This window comes from Eumetopias jubatus, unplaced genomic scaffold (assembly GCF_037043125.1).
Source record: "Eumetopias jubatus isolate StellerSeaLion01/CBP00866 unplaced genomic scaffold, mEumJub1_p1.0 scaffold_1, whole genome shotgun sequence".
Lineage (NCBI taxonomy): Eukaryota > Metazoa > Chordata > Mammalia > Carnivora > Otariidae > Eumetopias > Eumetopias jubatus.
Genome location: NW_028274807.1, coordinates 8849812 through 8868718, shown reverse-complemented (window position 1 = coordinate 8868718; position 18907 = coordinate 8849812). Strand labels below are relative to the sequence as shown.

The window sequence follows — 18907 nt, the reverse complement described above, 5'->3', positions numbered from 1 at the left end:
GTCACATGACCTCTGTCACCATCTTCATAGTTTATCAGTCTTGGAATTGGAGGTTGGAGGAGGACAGGAGAAATAACAGTAAAACTCCAGAGTCTCACTTCTAATTTGCCTATGTTAATGACTTGATTTCTCATTTTCACGGTAGAAAGGGTATGTGTGTGTGTGTGTGTGTGTGTGTGTGTGTGTGTGTACATATATATATATAACACAAAAGTTAGGGGCACCTGGGTGGAACCGTCAGTTAAGTGTCTGACTTGGTTTCAGCTCAAGTCGTGATCTCAGGACGGTGGGATCGAGCCCCTCGTGGGGCTCTGCGCTCAGTGTGGAGTCTGCTTAAGACTCTCCCTCCCTCTGCCCCTCTCTATTCCTCCCCCTCAAATAAATCAGTCTTTAAAGGGCGTTGGGTCAATAACCTCCCCCCAAAAAAAGAAACACAAAAGTTAATTTTCTCATTACTACTCAGGCAAAAATTAATGTTTAATACCTCAATATGTATCAATGACATGCTTGTTAACTTTGTTCCATCATAAACCCAAGGAAAGAAAAAAATGTGTACCACCTGAAGATTGGAAAAGTCATAAACCCTTAGGAGAGTTACCTAACAGTAATTATTAGACAAGGGCTTGCCAGGGATTTGCTTCCTCAGTGAAAAAGGCCTCATGGAATTTTCTTGCTGAAAGGAACCTAAAAACTTATCGCCACAAGTGTCCTCCTTTTCTAGAAGAAACAACCGAGACCCTGGGGAAATCAACATTAATGCCAAAGATCACCCTGCTAATTAACAGCAAAGCCAGAATCAGCACCCAGGTTGTTCTGGTTCCTGGGTCAGAGCTCCTTCGGAACATGCCGTGTCCCCTCCATGACAGGTACAAAAGTTTCCTACCATCAAGGTTAAGATGAAAGATCTCATAAGCTGCAGATGCACCTTCACTGAACAATTGGATCCACTTAACTCATGCTCTTCGGTTCGGAAAGAAACTTGTATCCGGGGGGGAGCAAAAGATTTCTTTCTTTTTTTTTTAAAGATTTTATTTATTAATTTGACAGAGAGAGACACAGTGAGAGGGGGAACATAAGCAGGGGGAGTGGGAGAGGGAGAGGCAGGCTTCCCGCGGAGCAGGGAGCCTGACGCGGGGCTCGATCCCAGGACCCTGGGATCATGACCTGAGCCGAAGGCAGATGCTTAATGACTGAGCCACCCAGGCACCCCGGGAGCAAAAGATTTCTGTCTCCAGAATAATTCAGAAACTATTTTTCTGCCAAACCCAGCCAAAGAAAGCACATAGGTTTCCAAAGTTCATCAGCAAACACAGATCACCTGAAGAATAACACCAAGGTCGTATTTCCTCCTAAGATGGTTCATGCTTGAAGATGAGAATTACTCAACTTCCCATCTCCCACCACACCTAGCCCATAGTTGCTGCTAAAATTTCTTTTTAATGAATGAAGTATATAAATCATTGTTTTATACCCTGGCATTGTGCCCTTTTCAAAAGAAGCACTTCATAAACATGTGTCTAATTTCCTGTGCTGTCAGAAATATTGTTTAATCATACTGTTAAAAATAAAGACCTTCAGGACCCACTGAACTAAATTCTCCAAACCACTAGATACTCTTTCCTCTTTGGGCCACTCAGCTGTGCATCCGGAAATGGATCGTGGGGGGGGAGAGTGGCAGCTCTTCTGCAAATACCCCGGAATGTGGGCTATGTCAGAAAGTGTTTGTAGAATGCCTCCAAAGCTGAGAAAGTATTTCCAAAGCAATACACACACAAAGATATTTGAACCAGAGGCTACGCACTCCAAAATAGATGCATGGAGCACATTCACAGAATATCACATTTTTATCACGTTTAGGGGCTACAGTCCATTCCTGTGAACCCAAGAATTAAGGTAATTATAAAACAGGTGTGCCACAGACTGGTATGCTTGCAATAGATCATGTAGTTTTACATGGATCTTCCTATGCAGTAAAATACATATAAAATTGTGATTAAGCTCACAAGCATATTATAAATCTTACCTAACCAATGACATTAGCAAGTTTCAGAAAAAACCTGCATTCAACAATTACATCCTGTAAAAGACATGCAATGCTTTTTCATTGAAAAATAGGTATCATCGGTTGAAATCTGAGAACACGAGTTGAGTGTTGAAGCAACATTCCGAAAACTATCCTCTTGTGTTCTTTGCCAGCTACTGGAATTGAAATGACCTGCAGGTTTCCTCTCCTCTGACGGCACAGAGACAGCAAAAAATTGTCTAGGTTTGGAGTTTCTAGTCATACAGAAGTTCCAATTATATCAATGCGAAAACACTTTAAATTAAGGCCTTAAAATAATCCACCCAATGGAATACTACTTGGCAATGAAAAGGGATGAACTACTGATCTACACAACAGCCTGGGATGGACCTCAGAAGCATTTCGCTAAGTGAAAGTAATCAGACACAACACTATATGGCGTATGAGTCTATTTATAGAAAATTTCTATAGATCAGTGGTAGATCAGTGGTTGCCTGGGGCTGCAGGTGGGATCAGGGAGTGACTGCCAACAGGTGAAGGGAGCCTTTTGGTTGGGTGGAAGTGTTGGAAAATTGGATTCATTCATAATATATATGTAAATACAGAGATTCGCTAAAATGCATCTACCATATCCTCCCAATGGGTGAGTTTATGGTATGTAAATTTTTTTCAAGCAAACTCTGTGCCCAACATGGGACTCAAACTCATGACCAGGACCCCGAGATCAAGAGTCTCATGCACTACCGACTGAGCCAACCAGGCACCCCTATGGTATGTAAGTTATATCTCCATAAAGCTGCTTTTAATTTATTGTTGTAATTATTATTATCATTTTAAAAGATTTATTTATCTTAGAGAGAAATAGAGAGAGCATGAGCAGGAGGGGCAGAGGGAGAGAGAGAGAGAATCTCAAGCAGACTCCACACCAAGCGCAGAGCCTGACGAGGTGCTCAATTTCATGACCCTGAGATCACGACCTGAGCCAAAACCAAGAGCAGACACTTAACCAGCCACCCTATTATTATTTATTAAGAAGGCTCCATGCCCAACATGGGGCTCGAACTCATGACTTTGAGATGGAGATTCACATGCTCTACCGACTGGGCCAGCCAGGCACCCCAACACCATTGCAAGTTTGAAGCCCCGAGGGGGTGCCCGTTCCTGGAGGCACTGGCAGTACCAGCTCAATGCATGGAGTGGATGGAGCAAGCTCTATTCCATCCCCCTGCTCCCCAAATCCATTTAATATATTGTCCTTGGATAAAGGACATATCAGATATTAAACTGACAAGAACAGATGCTAGATCTTAGCCAAAAGGCTAAGAATAAAGCTGTTTTTTAAAATAAGAAATGGGGGACGCCTGGGTGGCTCAGTCAGTTAAGTGTCTGCCTTCGGCTCAGGTCATGATCCCAGGGTCCTGGGATCAAGTCCCACATTGGGTTCCCTGCTCAGCAGGAAGTCTGCTTCTCCCTCTGACTCTACCCTCTGCTCTCGCTTTCTCTCTCTCAAAAAAAATAAATAAAATCTTAAAAAAAAATAAAGAATAAAATAAGAAATGGTTTTTCAGGACCAGCCCAAGATGACTTTATACCCCCAGGTTGCCTCAACATGGTAGCTATTATACTTTCCACACGGGAGACTCTCTCCCAATTAGGGCGCTTTGACATACGAATCTAGATACCGTTATATCAAACCAGGCTTGGTGACGTTTAAAAATTAGAATTTACAATTTCTATGTAAACATAATTATTATTTTGTTAGCCAACTCACAGTACCAATGCCATGGTCAAGAGTGTGAATACATTATTGAATCGAGGGAAGCAAACAAACCACTTCCCTAATCTGGGGTGATGGTGGCATGACTGGGAGCCCAGGAGAGCTTCGTGAGCTTTTCTTGAACCAGGCAGCTGTTAGGGCAGCTCCTAGGGCAGGAGGAGAGGTATTCAGGGTGTAGACTTAAATGTCTCCACTAACAACTGTGGTATGCTGCCTACACACATCTCCATCACCACAGAAATGTGGGGAAATTATATTAGGAAAATTCATCTTGTTTAAAGGCACAGGAATGAATGGAATATTCTGGGGTCAACTTGACTAATGTTTCTGCTCAGAGCAAGTGGTGCTCAAACTTGGGTGTGTATCAAAATCTCCTGACTTGTGAAAAAGGCAGATTCCCAGGCCAGGCCCCAAGGCTGCCAAACTGAACGTCTAGGTACAAGGGCTAGAGTCTGAATCTTGAAGGAGCCTCTGAAGTGATTTGTGCTGATGGTCCTCAAAGCACAGATGGAGGAACATTGAAAAAAGGAGGAGAGAGAGGGAAGGAAAGCAAGCAAGAAAGTAGTAGAAAAAAGGAATGAAAGGAGGGAGGGAGGAAGCAAGGAAGGAAGGAAAGAGAGAAAGAATAAGGAGTAAGGAATAAGGAGGGCCCAGTGAAGAAGATGAAGATGAATGTACCTAGTCAGCCTTCGCCTTAAGCACCTCAGCTGAATTTAGTCTTTGATTCTTTCTAGACCTCTAACTTTGTCTCATCTCTATATCTCATACTGTGCCTTCGTCTTTACCTGCCTCAGCCTTGCTCTCAGATCCTGTGGTGGACGGGGGACCTAGTTTTAAAGGTTTTCTCTTGCAACGCCCCAGCCATGGGACAAGACCTAGCTAGAGGCAGACTAACCCTAGCTTGCTCACTGGCCTATAGGGTGGTTCTCACTTTGGGATCACTGGAGAAAAAACTTGCTGGGGAGTCTGTGCTCTAAAACCTTCAGGGAGAGAAGCACAGAGTTGACTGAATTTGACAACCCAGCCCAGAATGGAACCCCTTCCCTAGTGAGGACACCTGTCCACTGTCGCACGAGGAGAGAGGAATGCCTCCGGCCTGTGAGACCCTACACACAGTGATCCACCATTGACTACTTATTTCCAGAGATGCTTCTGCTCTCAGTCTTCCTTGGCAACAACCCAGCCCATGAGCAATGGCCCCTAGCTTTCTCTGGAAGATTCTGACTCCTCACCAGACCACATGGGTAAACTTTGACAGCCATATTTGTGACATGTGACCCACCCCCTCAATCACTGCTGACTGGACCAAGAGTGGACACTTAACCCAAACTGGCCCAATCAGAGCCCCTTTTCTTGGAAACTTGCAATTATAACTAAGATATTCCCATTCCAGTGTTGGCTGGTTTCTTATACAGAGAAGTAGAGAAAATTCAGGGGCTTGAGCATAGCTTTTTCCCACACATGAGGAATGAAATATAGGTGAGAGAGAGGAGAGGTGTATGATGGAGAGGGTCCCCCTGTGGTGACTCCATCCCATTTCCCAGTTCAGATCACTTCTGAGCCCCAGCTGACCTCTTGCACTTCGGTTCCATCAGATGCTCCAGTATCATTGAAATAAGGGTTCTTTTACGGTTTATTCCAACTCTGACCTGCAGTCAGAGCCCTCACTAATCCAGGTATCATCCAGGTACGATCACATTTCCCTTTGCCTATCTCTATCCTTGTTTTAACTCGAATCCCTTCCTTCTGTAGACAGGAAGACAAACCACTTTGTCCTCCTTATGGTACAAAATGAGAGCTTTCCTCAAAAACTGATTTGGTGTGAATCACTGACTATAATATAATCTGTTGACTATGTTTGAAATTATAAAATTATTTTTCATTATTAGGTGCAAAATGGAACTATGGATTTGTTTTCTGTAAAAAAGAATCCTTGGAGTGCCTGGCTGGCTTAGTCGGTGGAGCATACAACTCTTGATCTCAGGGTTGTGGGCTCACAGCCCACACTGGGGGTAGAGATTACTTAAAAATAAAATCTTTAAAAAATAAAATAAAATAAAAAATGAAAAAGAATCCTTGTCAGGGTGCCTGGCTGGCTCAGTCGGAAGAGCATGCAACTCTTTTGGAGTCATGAATTAGAGCCTCACATTGGGAATAGAGATTACTAAATAAATAAATTGAATAAATAAAACAAAAGAATCAGAATCCTTGTCTTTTAGAGTTACATTGAAATATTTATGCCTGAAATTATATGATGTCAGAATCTGCTTCTAAACAATACTGGAGGGCAGGAAGTAGGTGAGGGCATAGATAAAACAAGGCTCACCTTGAGCTGATAATTTTTGCATGTGGGTGACTTGGGTTCCTCATACTAGTCTGTCTACTTTTGTATGTATTTAAATTTTTCCATAATAAGAAACTCTAAAAATAAGGATGGAAATTTTTTCAGGGGAATACCTCTGAAATAACATGAAACTATCAACATACAAAAGTAAGAAGAAGCTTCTTAAATTAGCGATCTAAAAGTAAGACTCTAAAGTCAGTCACCCATGGCAGGAGTGGGTCTCATGCAGCATGTAGCTAGTATGTGAATAAAAACATGCCATGTGCTTATGACCCCATTCCTTTGAATGAAAATAGCATCTTGTGTTCAACTCATCTCTGATGATACCATCTAAAATAAAATAGTCTAAGATCTATAGATTTCTTTCAAATTTAAACAAACCACATTTAACTATATACTTAGGAGTTTTGCAGGTCCTCCTTGCACAGAGACCATGCTAATCTTCTCTGGTTCGTTCCAATTTTAGTCTACGTGCTGCCAAAATGAGCACGATATACTTAGTAGTTTTTATTTTATTAAAAATTATTTGGTGAATTTAAGAGTAAGAAACATCACTCAAAGTAAAACATTTTCCAGATAGGTTGAAAACATGTGTCAGAAAATAAAGCATGTTGAGAATTCTCCACCGTCTCCATAAAGCTCACTGTGTCTGTGCATACCTTCTTATTTAGAGGAGTGAGTAGGAGGGAGGAGGAGGGAGAATGCTTGTTGAGTATTCAAGAGAGGCTGATGATTCTTTATATATTCATTATGGTTAAGAGTGTCTTTTCGGGGGGTGTGGATCCGAGGAGAAATATTTAGTTTTCCTTTTAAGTGTATTGTCCATTTCACTCCCTTGCCAACCCATTTTCAAGGGAACCAAAGTATATTCTGTCAGAGGACCCAAGGGGACCAACCGCTCCTTGCATGACCCATTGCGGTCTTGATTTTATGATTACTCTCACACTGTGGACACATTGGGGGGCCCACATCTGAGACCAGAAGTCCCCAGCTTCCCTTTTAGCCTCGGAATGTCCCCTCCTTTATCATTGGTGGTGTCCCTTTGCTCCATCAGTCCCACTTGCTCCTTTTTTGCATCTACAGCTTCCCAGATCGAGGGTGGTGCTTACTTTGATTGGACTTTTTCAACAGTACACTCCTGATGGGTCTTTCCATGGTAGGCTTTTGCTCTGATAACACACGTGTACTCAAAACAGTGCTTTCTATGGTCTAAGTTGTGGCTTTGTTGGTTCCAAAGACTAAAGACCCACTCTCTACCTCATGGAAATAAGAAGTCATTGTAAAGACATTTTTGTCATCAAAATGCATCAAGACTAAAAAACAAAACCATTTCTCCTTTCCAGAACTTAATGACCCACTTCATTACATCTTCAGGTGTTCGTGAATTAAATGAAACTAAAGCTTTAGAATTACAAGGTTGGCATTTAAAAATCTTTTTGTTAATATGAAATATTTACACCACAAAAAAATAAGGCAAATAATATAGCTGAATCAATAAACCAGTCAATAGTTGGCATCATTTTTCCACAGTGAAATATTTTTTTATAGACAAGGTAATATCAATAAGTAAAACCTAGATCAGGCCTCCCATCATTTCTCATCCTCAAGCCAAGCTAAATTTTAGTTAAATTGTGAATTTCAGACCTTAAAATAATGTTTTAAAGAAATTTAGATATATAAAATATTTAAGTATATTAAATATTTAAATTTATTTAAATACTTAATAAATGAATTTAAATATTTTAAAGAAAAATAGGAATGCTTTTCAACCAAAATTTCTTCTATGGGTTGTATTTCTGTAGATGTTACTGGCTTGAGACAAAGTTTAATATTGTTATACATAATTTAATGGTTTAAGACTAACAGTAAAATTGCTTAAGGTCAGACATAAGAAAAATCTTGTGTCACCTATTTAGTATGTTTGGACAATAACTTCAGATATTAAATAAATGGCTTTTGAATATTTTGGTCTAGGACCCTCAAAAAGAAATACATTTTATAAATCTATACAGTAAACCCTGAAGTGAAAGTTATACAAGACAATATTTAACTTTTTACCCAAATATTGTGACATTTTTCTATTATACTCTCTCTTTTGTTTAAGGTTTTGTTATAAACCACACAGCTGACTTCATAAACCACTTAAACAAAATGATGTGAGGTTTGGAAAAAATTGCTTTATTAACAAATAATGACATAGAAATTTTAGTGATAACAAACACCCATGTAGCCACTGCATGCTTTGAAAAATTCTAACGTTTTACCATATCTGCTTTAGATTATTTTTTAAATTAAAATATTGTAGCTAGATTTAAAGGCTTCCGGGTACCTCTCCCTAGTCTAGTATATCTGCCTCCTTCCCAGAGGCAAGGACTATTCTGCATTTGGTGATTATTGTCCCCATACATGTTTTTATATAATTACTACAATGTATGGATCCATATATAACAATACTGCATATAAAAATACAATATATAACGTTGGTTTTCATGTTCATGAGTTTAAAACAAACGTTATCATAGTATCCTACAACTTATTTTCTTCCTAATTCGACGTTTTTAAGATTTACCCATACTGGTATAATGCTCTAGTTCATTCAACTTAACCGCTATGGTATTCCACTGTCTGAATAGTCCTTGCTTTACTATCCATTCTCCTGTTAATGCGTCTTTAAGTTGCTGACAAGATATTATTATTAAAAATAATGTTGCAAAAATATTTTTGTACATGTCTCATTCTGTACCTAATCTAAAATTTTCCTGGGATATACACACATTAGTGGAACAGCTGCCTCATAAGCTTTACCATATATTCCTATAAGTTGCTCTGTAAAGTGACTGACACTCCTTCTAGATACCGTGAATGAGAGTTGCCACTCTGCTACATTTTCAACAGTCTCATAGAAGGTTGACTCTGATCTGGTCATCAGCTGCGCCTTCAATAGGGCCATTCCAATTTCTATCAGGCCAACTGCTTCCGGATGGCGTGGTTTGTGATTCTATCATTGGACTCCATGTTCATGGGTCCACACTGTACCTCCTTTGCTGTAAAGTGGGTTCCTGATTGGATCCATTGTATTCCCAGATAGTGATGCAGGCTGGGGCTTGTCAGCAGAAAATGTGAACCCATCATATTCGGGATAAAATCTGTGCTGTGAGGATGAATCATGCAGGTGGACAGGACCCGGTGTAGACAACTTTCCCTAGAAGACTGGCTGCTCTTATGGAGGAATTGGCCTCTGTTGTTGGCAGTTGGACATTTAGAAGTCTCAATAGCTAGACTGGACTCACATAGACTCCGTATGTGCAAGGGGCACTCTTATTCAGATTCCATTGCTATGGATTGAATGTATCCTCAACATTCATATGTTGAAGACTAGTTCCCAGTGTAATGATATTTGGAGGTGGGCCTTTGACAGGTAATTAGGTGATAAGGTTGGAGCCCTTATAATGGGATTAGTGCCCTCAAAAGACAAGACACGCGAGGGCTTTCTCTCTCTCTCTCTCTCTCTCTCTACCATGTGAAGTTCTGACAAGAAGATGGCCTTCAGCAGACACTGGATACATAAGTGCCTTGATCCTGGACTTCTAGCTTCCAGAACTGTGAAAAGTAAATTTTTGTTATTTAAGCTGCTCAGCCTATGGTAATTTGTTATAGCAGCTGAAACTAACTAAGACACTCATCACACCTGTTGGAGTGACCAGTGACAAAGGCTCTGTAATATCAACAAGCTGAGTAATTTTGTTGAACTTGGTTGTTTAGTGTCTCCTCTGTGGTGGACAATTTCTTCTTTCTTTCCCCTTACAGCATTATTTTTTTTTCCCCTCACAGCATTATTGAGGTATAACTGGTTGGACAATAAACTCTAAATACTTAAAGTATAAAATTTTATTTGTTTTAGCCTAAGTATATATCCACTGAAACCATTACCGCAATCAAGATAATGAACATATGCATCACTCCTAAAAATTTCCTTGTTCTCTTTTTAATACCTTCCTCCCACCCACCTAAAACATTCTAAGAGACCCTTGTCAGAATATGATTGTTGAAGTACAATCTGACTCAAATAAACAGTTCAGAGAAACCACTTGCTTTTCCATACTCCTGTCCCATACGTGTGAGGATCACCGTAAGGCACACAGAATTACCAGAGGTATATTTTCTTAGTTAAAAATTTTATTTTTATAACTCATATACCATAAAATTCATCCTTTTAAAGTAAAAATAAAATAAAATAAATAAAATGAAGTTCAGAGTACATTCACAAAGTTGTGCAACTATTGCAACGATCTAATTCCAGAACATTTTCATCATCCCCAAAGAAAAACTCGGTACCTATTAGCAAGTTCCCAGTCTCCTCTCCTTCCAACTCCTGGCAACCACAAATCTGTTTTCTGTCTCTATGGATTTGCTTATTCTGAACATTTCATATAAATGGAATCATACAATATGTGGCTTTTTTCATTTATCATGTTTTCAAGATTCATCCATGTTGCAGCTTGGATCAGTATTTTATTCCTTTTTATGGCTGAATAATATTCCACTGTATGGATATATCACCTTCTTTTTTTTCATTCATCACTTGATGGACATTTAGATTGTTTTTACCTTTCAGCTATTATGAATAGTGCTTTTGTGAACATTCATGTGCAAGTTTCTGTGTGGATATATAGTTTTCATTTCTGCTGGGCATATACCTAGGAAGGGAATTGGTAGGTCATATGGTAACTCTTTATTGCTAGGTCATATGATAACTCTATGTTGAACTTTTTGAATTATTGCCAAACCACCTGCCGCATTTTATATTCCCCCATGGGTAAATTATGAGGGTTCTAATTTCTTTACATCCTTGCTAACATTTGTTATTACCTGCCTTTTTTTTATTATAAACATCCTAATGATGTGAAATGGTATCTCATTGTGGCTTTGATTTGCATTTGCCTAATGACTAGTGATGTCATGCCTCTTTTCATGTGCTTACCAGTCATTTGCACATCTTCTTTAGAGAAATGTCTATTCAAGTCCTTTTCCCACTTTAAAAATTGGGTTATTTATCTTATTATTAAGTTTTAAGAGTTCTTTACATATTCCATGTATAAATCTCCTATTGGATATATGATTTGCAAGTATTTTTTCCCCATTCTGAATTGTCTTTTGAATTTCATAATAATGTTCTTGGAAGTACAGATGTTTTTTATGATGATGAAGTGCAACTTCTCCGTTTGTTGTTTGTGTTTTTGGTATCATATCTAAGAATTCATTGCCAAATCTAAGGTCATGAAGATTTACTCCTATGTTTTCCTCTAGATGTTTATAATTTAGCTTGTACATTCAGGTCTTTGATCCATTTTGAGTTAATTTTATGTATGGTGTGAGTCACGGCTCTAACGTCATTCTTTTCTATGTGGCTGTCTAGAGTCCCTGCACCATTTGTTGAAAAGACTATTCTTTCCTCATTAAATTGACTTTGCACTCTTGTTACAACTGACCACACGTGTTTTGGGTTATTTCTAAGCCCACTATAGACTGCTTCATCTAACAATAGCAGGATATACATTCTTCTCAAACTCACATGGACCATTCACTAAAATAGACCATGTATTGGGCCATAAAACAGACCTCAGCCAATTTAAAAGAATAGAAATCATACAAAAGGTCCTCTCAGGCCACAATGGAATTAAACTAGAAATCAATAAAAAAAGATAACTAAAATATTTGGGCATTAAACAACACATTTCTAAATAACACATGGGTTAAAGAGGAAGTCCCAAGAGAAATTTTAAAATATTTTAAACAAAATAAAAATGGAAATACAACTTATCAAAATTTGTGGGATGCAAGGACATTTATAGTATGAACTCTATATATTAGAAATGAAAAATCTAAAATCTATAATCTAAGCTTCCACCCTAAAGGAAGCAGAAAAGAAATAATAAAAATAGACCAGAATTCAATGCAATTGAAAACAAGTAAACAATAGAATCAACAGTACCAAAAGCCGATTCTTTGAAAAGATTAATAAAGTGATCAACCTCTAGCCAAGCCAACCAAGAAAAAAAAAGAGAAGACACACATTACTAATATTAGAAATGTAAGAGTGAGACTTAAAAGTTTCCAGTTCTGCATGTAAGAAGTTTGGAAGTCACCACTCCATCCTAATAAGTAAAAAGCTGAACAGACTAGAAAATCAACAATTCTTTTTGGATCCATAATAAAGGGGACAACACAGGGCAAATTGCTGCTGTAAGGTTGGAGACAGGTGAATACAAGTAGTCACAGCTTACTGGAGTGGAGACTCTCTGAAATGCATCTCTTGAAAAGAAGATCATGAAAGATAGAATAAAAGATGTGAGGTGGGTCTCTAGGAAAAGGTGAGGCTCAAGAAACATGGACAAAGGTAGGGGGTGACCAAGAAGACTATCTACAAAGGTGGAGGGTACTTTTTGGGGGGAACAAGTACATTTCAGTGGACACTTGCACCACCTCTGGCTAATTAAACAGCTTATTGGTAAAGAAGAGAAGCGTCAAACGCAGAGGAAACAAACACTGCAGTGTGAACCACTATCAATTTGTGCCAAAGTTTTCACCCATTAGTAAAAAAATGAAAAAAATCAGTGCACCAAAGTGAAATTGTCATAAAGGACAATTAAAAGGATAGTCTTTTATTGTGAAAAGTTTTGAAGTTAAAAATGTCTTTTTTTAGGCACACCTGGGTGGCTCAGTCATTAAGCATCTGCCTTCGGCTCAGGTCATGATTGGGATGGAGCCCGGCATTGGGCTCCCTGCTCAGTGGGGAGCCTGCTTCTCCCTCTCCCACTCCCTCTGCTTGTGTTCCCTCTCTCTCTGTGTCTCTCTCTCTCTGTCAAATAAATAAATAAATAAAATCTTTTTAAACATGTCTTTTTTTATCATACACAAAAATAAATACAAAATGGATTAAAGACCTAGAGGTGAGACCTGAAACCATAAAAATCCTAGAGGACAGCACAGGCAGAAATGACTCTGACATTGGCCATAGCAACATTTTTCTAAATGTGTCTCTCGAGACAAAGGAAATAAAAGCAAGAATAAGCTATTGAGATTTCATGAAAATAATAAGCTTCAGCACAGAGAAGGAAACAATGAACAAAACTAAAAGGCAACCTACTGAATGGGAGAAGATATCTGCAAATGACATATCTGATAAAGGGTTAGTATCCAAAATATATAAGGAACTTATACAACTCAACACCAAAAAAACCCACAAAAATCCGGTCAAGAAATGGGCAGAAGACGTGAACAGACATTTCTCTAAAGAAGAAGATATACAAATGGCCAACAGACCCCTAAAAAGATGCTCAACATCACTCATCATCAGGGAAGTGCAAATCAAAACTACAATGAGATATCACCTTACACCTGTCAGAATTACTAAGACAGAAAACACAAGAAAAACAAGTGTTGGCAAAGATATGGAGAAAAAGGAACTTCTGCACCTTGGTGGGAATACAAACTGCCTGTAGCTACTGTGGAAAACACTATGGAGTTTCCTCAAAAAGCTGAAAATAGAGCTACCCTACAATCCAGCAATTGCACTTCTGGGTAAATAACCCCCAAAAGTCAAAAACACTAATTCAAAGGGATTCATAGATCCCCGTGTTCATTGCAGAATTATTTACAATGGCCAAATTATGGAAGCAGCCCAAATGTCCATCAGTAGATGAATGGATATGGAAAATGTGGTATGTAGATATATAATGGAATATTATTCAGCCATAGAAAAGAATGAAATCTTGCCATTTGCAATGACATAGATGTAGCTAGTGAGTATAATATTAAGTGAAGTAATCAGAGATACACAAAGACCATATGATTTCACTCATAAGTGGAATTTAAGAAACAAACAACAAAAATGAGCAAAGAAAGAAAAAGAGAGAGACAAATAAAGAAACAGACTCTTAATTACAGAGAACAAACTGATGGTTACCAGAGGGGAGGTGGGTAGGGGGAGGCGTGAAATAGGTGATGGGGGTTAAGGAGTGCACTTGTCTGATGAGCGCTCCATAATGTATAAAATTGTTGAATCACTATATTGTACACCTGAAACTAATATAACTCTGTATGTTAACTATACTGGAATTAAAATTTAAAAGATATCTTTTTTTTAATGAAATCCTGGAGATATAAGTGATTGTTATCACTTTTAAAATGTCACACCTAGCATGCCCAGGTGGCTCAGTTGATTAAGCATCTGATTCCTGATCTCAGCTCAGGTTTTGATCTCAGGATTGTGAGTTCAAGCCCCACATTGGGCTCCGTGCTGGGCATGGAGCCTACTTAAAAAAAAAAAAGAAGTCATACCTGGCAAAGTAAAAATTAATAACCAAATACCAAACAATACAAACAATGTTTGGTCAGTATATTTTACTGGTCTATAAAGCAAAACAGTTTGGGAAATACTTATCTAAACATTCCATGATCACATAGGATTCCTTATAATTATAATAGCGTAAGATATTTCTTATCTGTTGCTTATATTTAATTTCAAAGCTGAATGAAGAGTAAAAAAAATATGTGGACCTATATCATGTATACTTGTAGATGAAAAATTTTAAAGTACCACCAAATATAATTCAGAGCTATTTTTACTCTTATGCCTGATGAATGTACTATGATAAAATATTTCTGTGTGATAAAACCCAGTAATGATATATTACCCTTTTTATGTATTTCTGGATAACGTATACATTCTTTTTAGTGGATTACTGAAGCTTACCTTTTTCTTTTTTGAAGATTTTATTTATTTCTTTGTCAGAGAGAGAGAGAGAGAGTGCGCGAATGCAGGAACAGGGGAAGCGGAAAGCAGAGGGAGAAGCAGACTTCCCACTGAAAAACTGGGCTCCCCAAGGAGCCCAATGTGGGGCTCGATCCCAGGACCCTAGGATCATGACCTGAGCCTGAAGGCAGATGCTTACTGACTGAGCCACCTAGGCGTCCCTCTTTTCTTTTTTTAAAGTTTATTTATTTTTAAGTAATCTCTACACCCATGTGGGGCTTAAACTCATGACCCTGTGATCAAGAGTCACATGCTCCACGACTGAGCCAGCCAGTGGCCCCTGAAGGTCACTGTTTTCATCTTGAACTTATCACAGTCCACCTTCAGCTGATATTATGCCACTTTACTTATAGTGAAAGAAGCTTCCATTCCCCCCTCCCATCCTCTGGGCTCTTAGTGTCCTGCATTTTGCTCCTGCATATATTATTAACTCCACAATATGTTATTATTAGTTTTGTGCTAAACCATACATCCTTCACAGGAGTGACGCTGCTCCCCTGTCATGGGGGTGATTAGATCAAAATACCTGAGAAGGTCACTTAGGGGGGTGGTAATGAAAAAGTTGGGAATCACTGCTCTAGGCAGTCAGTTACCTTTTAATGAAGATTTAAATGTAGAGGAAAATCATATTTAATTCATACCCACATATTTACCATTTCCAGTGCTTTTTATTCCTTTGTTTGGATTCCAGTTTCCATCTGGTATCCTTACCCTTTAGTCTGAAATGCTTTCTTTTTTAAATATTTTCATGTGGGTGTGTAGGTGACTAGTTTGGTCAGCTTTTATTTGCCTGAAAAAGTTTTATTTCACCTTCATTTTTGAAGCATATTTTTGCCAGATGTGGAATTCTACATTGACAGTTTCTTAAAAACACTTTAAAGGTGTCCTCCCGGGCACCTGGGTGGCTCAGTCAGTTGAGCGTCTGACTCTTGGTTTCAGCTCAGGTCATGATCTCAGGGTCGTGAGATTGAGCCCTGCATCAGGCTCTGCACTCGGCAAGGAGTCGGCTTGGGATTCTTTCCGTCTTCCTCTCCCTCTCCCTCTGCCCCTCCCCCTTCTGTCCCCTGTCCCATGCTCTCCCTCCCCCCAATAAACAAACAAACAAACAAACACTTTAAAGGTGTCTTCCAGTTGCCTTCCGGTTTTTCTAGTTTCTGACAAGAAGTCCACTATAATATTACCTTCTGTCCTTTGTCTTTTCTCCCTCTGACTGAATTTCAGATATTCCCTCTATCATTTGTGTTTAGCAATTCGGTTTTGATGCATTTGGCTCAGTGTGTGTGTGTGTGTGTGTGTGTGTGTGTGTGTGTGTGTGTGTGTGAATTCTGTTTGGAGGTCAGTGAGTTTTTTGAATCTATGTGTTAATCGTTTTCAAATTGGAAAAAATTTTTCAGCCATTATTTTTTTCAAATGTATTTTTAGCCCACTACTTTCCTTTCTCTCAGGGTCTCCAATTAAATGTGTGTTAAACTGGCTTATATTTTATATTCCCTGCAGATCCTAAAACTTCATTGTTTCCCCAATCTTTTTCTCTATACACTTTATTCTAGATGGATTCTGTTTCTGTGTCCATAAGTTTCCTGCTATTTTCTTCTACAGTGTCTAATTTTGCTTTAATTCAAGATAGTGAAACTTTAATTTTGTATATTGCATTTCCACCTCTAGAAGTTCCTTTTTTAAAATTTCTCACTTATTATATACTTTTTTCATTTAAATTCTTAAACTTAGTTATATTATCTGTTTTAACGTCTATTAGTTCCTTCGTATCTGTCATTGCTGCGTCTCCAATGACTGATTTTGTTCCCAGTTTTAGGTCACATTTTTCTTGCGTATCTTATTTTAAATTGAACGGTGGCTATTGTGCGTATTACAGAGAGGTTGGATTGACTTATCTTTAAAGACTGTTTCAGCAGGCAGTTTACTTGAAGCTATCAGCTCATACCCTCCAAGGCCTGTTTTTAAGCTTTGCTTGACCTATGTAGATTAGGTTTCTTCCAGGACTAGTTCAGCCCCAATGCTACTTTTATGTCTGCAGTGAATGTTGCTGATATTTCTAATCTGGATAGCCAGATGGAAGTGTCCTCCAGCTCTGTGTGGGCTCTGGGCATGGTTCAGATTACAATTCTCTGGCCACTCTTTGTGTAGTGGGGGGATCCAGTCTAGTGCTCAACAAAGACTGGACAAGGCCTTCACACAAATCTCAGGAGTTCTTTCTCTAAATAGCTCCTTCCTCTCCAGTGTCCTTCCCGATTGCTTCAGACTTCCTGAATTACAATCCCTGTTTCCTTCAACCCAGCAAGCCCATCATAACCTACTTTCCCCCCTCTTGGCACCATGGTTCATGACAAGCTTGTTTTCTTTCTTTCTTTTTTTTAAGAGCTCACAGTCCAGTACGGTCTGTTGTGTGATATCTGACAGCATTTGGTTTATATATATTTTAAAGTTTTCTAGCCCTTTATGGTAGAATGGGAAGACTAGACTGGTACCACTTACTACCTCATGGCACAATGCAGAAGGTTCGCAAGTTTTGATATACACTGTTTTTAAGATCATGATTTAAATGATTCAGATTTTAAAAATTACAATATTTTCTAATCCTTTGTGATTTCTTGTTTTGGCTTATTAATTATTTAGAAGTGTGTTGCTTACTTTCCAACATATAGGGATGTTCTGGTTATCTTTTTGTTACTAATTTCTAGATAAATTTCACAAGGGGGCAGGTGGCTGGCTCAGTCAGTAGAGCATACGACTCTTGATCTCAGAGTTGTGAGTTTGAGCCCACGTTGGGTATAGAGATTACTTAAAAATAAAAAAAAAATCTTAAAAAAAGAGATAAGTTTCATGAGGGTCAGAACACATTCTCTATATAATTATCTTCTGAAATTTCTTGAGATTTGCCTTATGGCTCAGCATATTACCACTTTTGGTAAAGATATCATGAATACTTCAGAAGGTGGATATTTTGTACTTAACAGTCATATATATACAATGATCTACATAAGTTAATTACATCATTTTAATTGCATTGTTCAAATCTTCTCTGTTGTTATTGATTTCTAATTTATGTCACATACTGTATTTTCCAAAGATAGCTCCAAAAATATCTTCCTTCTCACAGGATATTCTATGATGTGACCTGGCTAGTATTCCCATCAAGAGGTGAGATCTATCCTTCCCTTTCAATCCAGTGGGTCTAGGATGGATTTGACCAATAGAATGTGGAAGAATTTTCCTGTGTAGCTTCCAGGGGTGGTCCTAAATGACAACTTCATTTCTGTCTTGTTTGCTGGCACACTATCCAGTCCTCTTCCCTTGCTTCAGCCTTCCTGAATTATAATCCTGTTTCCTTCAACCCAGCACGGCCAGCATAACCTACCATAACCATAACCATAACAAAACCTTCATGGTTTTGCCTTTTCCAGAGTGTCATATATTTAGATCATAGCATAAATAGCCTTTTCAGATTGGATTTCTTTTCACTTAGTAATATGCATTTGGGGATCCTCCATGTCTGTTCATGCTCAATAGCTCATTTATTTTAGCACTGAATAATTAATAATTAAAAACTGAATAATAATTAGCATAATATCCTCCAGGTTCACCCATATTATAGCATGTGTCAAAATGTACTTACTTTTTAATTCTGTATGTATAAACCATTGTATTACACTGTATGTATATACTGTGTTTTGTTTATCTAGTCATCTATCAATGAACACTTGGATTGCTTCCATCTTTTCACTATTGTGAATATGCTGCTGTGAACATGGGTGTGCAAATATCTCTCTCTGAGACTGCTTTCAATTCTTTGGGGTATATACCCAGAAGTAGAATTGCTGGTTCATACAGTAATTCTATTTTCAGTTTTTTAAGGAACTGCCATACAGTTTTCCATAGTTGTAGCATCATTTTATATTACTGATGACAGTGCCCAAGTGTTTCAATTTT

General features: G+C 38.5%; 2 non-coding genes across 2 annotated transcripts; both read right to left on the bottom strand.

The window, feature by feature from the left end:
• Positions 1 to 3169: 3169 nt before the first annotated feature.
• On the bottom strand, positions 3170 to 3354 carry LOC114219421 (U2 spliceosomal RNA). The gene has a single exon (XR_003611368.1). It is a non-coding gene; the product is annotated as a U2 spliceosomal RNA (small nuclear RNA).
• A 3172-nt stretch (positions 3355 to 6526) lies between these two features.
• On the bottom strand, positions 6527 to 6634 carry LOC114219563 (U6 spliceosomal RNA). The gene has a single exon (XR_003611414.1). It is a non-coding gene; the product is annotated as a U6 spliceosomal RNA (small nuclear RNA).
• Between the last annotated feature and the right edge of the window lie 12273 nt (positions 6635 to 18907).